Below are 4272 nucleotides of genomic sequence, written 5' to 3' on the forward strand. Positions count from 1 at the left end.
GATGGAACTATCTTGCCCGTCCAGGATTTCCCGCTTGGTTCCGCAAGATCGAAGATCATTTTTTTGGTGTTTTATCACATATAACAAATCCTTTTTTGACCAAGCTTGTTCAGTCAAGATGTTTATGGACCAAGACGAAATAAACAGGTTTGGCCTAAGCAAGTTCCTCGAGTGTGCGGTGGCGTTTTGAGCGCTGATGTTCACGCGTGCCATCGGCGCCGAATATTCAACATGTTGAATGATAGCAAAACACCATGCTCCATGGGTAAGAAAATATGGCAGGCCGTCAGTGCGACCGTACGACCATCCACCCCTCCAAGTCTGCCAATGTGACCAGTATCACCTGACCATATCGCGACCATACTCCAACTGACACTCCAGCTAGTTTACAGCGTACATCTTTGATATTGCAAATATGGTCAATTGACACCTGTCAAAACAAGGTATTCGCTGACCAGTATCATGCGGGCTCAAATTTAAAGTTCATAGAGTTCATCAAGGTTAGCTGTCTTTTTAATTTGACCGCTGACCAAAGAGGAGTTTTCGATTGGATCGGAGGCTCAAGCCTGGTTAACTGCTAAACACTTTTTGCGCGCTTTCTGTGGTTCGACGCGGCTACATGGCCATACTGTATCAACTAAAGCTCTTTTAACAGCCGACTCTTTTCGTGTTCAGGTGGAAAATGGTTTGGAAAATATTTTTTTTGCTGCATTTGTTTTCGGTTTCAATCCAGGTTTGGCATACATAGCTGCGGTCAGGACCACACTGATGGCTATACAGTTCGTCAAGTCAAGCATTGGAGGAATCTAAACTTAAAGTAAAGTGTTTATTTAGGTCCACTTTTTGGCATATCAGATAAGGTTGGAAGGGTTACGTTTTTACAAACGTTGGCCGTGTAGCACTATATGTTTCAACAGACTTAACTGATAAGAGTGTAATGTGAAGTGCTAGTTTTGTAGCCCATATGAACCATGTGAGCGTTAGCCCTGCTAATAGACCATTTCGGCCAACTCACTGTTGTACCCAATTCAAATCACTCGGGGTTAAGCTTCTTTGTGTGATGAATTTTCACGACAATGAAGAAGCATTCACATTTAAATGATATGGAAATGCTTGGAACAAAACGTTTTATTCCCAAAAGATTTGAACTGGGTACAACAATGAATTACCCGAATTGGTCTCTGAAAATGGGCCCACACAAGGACAAAGGGAAAACTCTGACCAAGGTGGGAATTGAACCCACGACCTTCAGGTTAGATCACCGCCGATCTACCGACTGATCTACAAAGTCAGACGGGAGCAGGCCGTGGGAACTGAAGACGTTAAAGTCAAGGCAATGAACATGTACAAGTCCAAGGAAAGGTTACGTTTTTACAAACTTTGGTCGTGTAGCACTATATATTTCAACAGATTTAACTGATTAGAGTGTAATGTGAAGCACTAGTTTTGTAGCCCATATGAACCATGTGAACGTTAGCACTACTAATGGAAATGGGACCACACAGAGACAAGGTTTGTAATAACGTAACCCTTCCTTGTACTTGTACATGTTCATTGCCGTGATTTTAACATCTTCAGTTCCCACGGCCTGCTCCCGTATAAGCTTGCAGCTCAGTCGGTAGAACGGCGGTGATCTAATCCGAAAGTCGTGGCTACAAAACTAGCACTTCATATTATACTCTTATCAGTTAAGTCAGATAAGGTTGGATGACTTCCGGCAGAAGAGCGGGAGCGAAAGAAGAGAGAAAGAGAACGAGAACGACAAAACAGTATACCAGTAATAGCTCAAACCTGGGGGAAGAAGTTACTCCACAAATTCTTTAAATGGACACTAAAAAAAGTGCTGTAATACATACTACAAAATCGAGCTACAAAACGCGTAACATACATCTTATTGCAAATGGCCGCGGATTTATGCGGATACAAATTGGCCCTTGTTGCCTCGTTCAAGAATAAATATTCTTTTTAATTTTAAGCTTAAGAACGAGGCATCCTGTGCTTATTTGAATAAAAACAAAAGAACATTTAAATGGCGGCCATTTTGGAATAAGATGTCTTGTTGCACTTATTACTATGCGTGCTACAAAATGTTGTGCAACAATTTTTTGTTGTTGCACGCTTCAGAAATTGTTGCACAAAGTACAAAGCGCTTCTACATCGTGCGCCACAATGTGATCGTGAAAGACCGATTCTGATTGGTTGAACAGCTAAATCGTCATGGCGACAATGCTTGTCTGAATGGTAAGAAACATAGATGGCGGACTTAATTGAGCTTGAAGACTAAGTTTTTGTGAAAATAATCGATGAAAACCAATAAGCAACACCTGATTTGAAACAATTATTAAAAGAAAATACGCTATACGCTGCCCGATCTTCAACCTTCAGCTCCTTAACCAACTTATGGTAAACTCCCTTACTCTCCCTCCTAGCAATCCATTCCCTTTTATTGCAATTTAATGGCACAAGAACGTAATATATAAAGGTACATTAAAGAGAGATTAAAAATGGCCATAAGGAGAGTCTGCAAAGGAGTCCCAGAAGACCCCACGTAAAAGCAGACCACCAAATACATACAATACAATAATACAATGAAGATACTTACCATATAATAATAATAATAATAATAATAATAATTGTACTTACTGGATGAGCACAATTTCCAGGAAAGTGATCATGGAAAGCCATGGTACCAACAGAACCTACCACGCGCAGTGCTTGAAAATGAGAAGGCAAAGATATATTGGAATATGACTTTATCCTGACAGGCCACCGGAAAATGGAGCTAATAAGCCTGACGTTATTGTACATCATAAAGAAACCAACATCTGGACTCTGCTTGAAGGCACAGTCTGCCAAGTAGACAAAATTGCGGATTGATTCAAAGAAAAGCAAACAAAATACATAGAACTGCGCGCAGGCATTAAAGTGCCCATAACCCTAAAATATTATCCTCGCTAAAATGAATCTTTGCACCTGTTCGCGACGCGTTGCGGCCATTTTTCCCTTTTTCTACCAAATCCTGCCATTTTATAGGCTTCGAAAGTTGAGAAAATCCAAGCATCTTTTGTTCAAGACCGAGTCAGAAGAGGAGTGGGTCTATTCCTGTTTTACGTCACAATCTACTTTGCATGCATTTTTACAAGGAGTTAATGCAATGTAAATCAGTTTGTGACGTAAAAATAGGAATAGACCCCCTCCCCTTCTAACTCGGTCGTGTGTTGTCCTTGGAGGACACCATGAACAATTGAGAAATGACTTAAGATCAATTACGAACACTGACAAGGAACTGAGTTATCTCATCGAACGCTGCCAGAAATGGATTTTGAGCCAGAATGTAAATATCGTTAAGTTCTACGAATTTGTTTAAGCGGAAAAAGGAATGTAAATTGATGTAATTAACTAGCTAAGATTTAAAATCTGCTGGTTGATGTAATAATGATTTGCACAAAAGTAAATAGAATCTGCCATAATAATAATAATTTAATTTCTTTACTTTAAATTTAAAATTCCCAGTACAGTATGCAGTACGAATGCCCATGCATGCACAGGCAAGGTATTCCATGAATCTACTATTCGATGAAAATGAGAATATTTCAGGGTATTAGTCGTTGCATATTTTTTCTTAAACATCAGATGATCATAATGTTTCAAAGAATAATAGTCACAGTTTGAGTAAAAATCTACAAAATGTGAAACATCAATTTCCTTTTAGTGTTGAGTGTGACACTAAGAAAAGGCTAACAAAAAATCCAGAAAGGCAACGTCAGATCAGCTGGGTCACATATGACCTACCCTTGATAAAGCCATGCTGCCATTCAGTTAAGTAGGGGAAAATATGATCACATATAGCATTATATACAATTCTCTCTAAGCATTTTGCAGGAATTGGTAGAAGTGATATGTTTTTGTCACCTATGTGTACAGGAGTAATGTTGGCAAATTTCCATAACGTTGGCATGACACCAGATCTCAACGATGAATTAAATAAGAGCGCCAAAGGTGTTGACACCTCCTTTGAACAATCTCGAAAAATACGGGAAGGCAGTTGGTCAGGTCCAGATGCTTTGTTGTTATTAATATTAGACAAGATTTTCTCACCATAAAGTGATGAGACAGACAAATCAGACAGCAAATGCGGATTTATAACGTCTAGATAGGTCAAGTTTACATTAGCTTTAGATTTTTTAGAAATGGATCGAAAATAGTTGTTGAATAGTTCAACCTTGGAGGTTAGATCAGACGAAGAATAGTTACCCACACAACAGTTTCAGG

The sequence above is a fragment of the Montipora foliosa genome, chromosome 10 (genome assembly GCF_036669935.1).
Source record: "Montipora foliosa isolate CH-2021 chromosome 10, ASM3666993v2, whole genome shotgun sequence".
NCBI lineage: Eukaryota > Metazoa > Cnidaria > Anthozoa > Scleractinia > Acroporidae > Montipora > Montipora foliosa.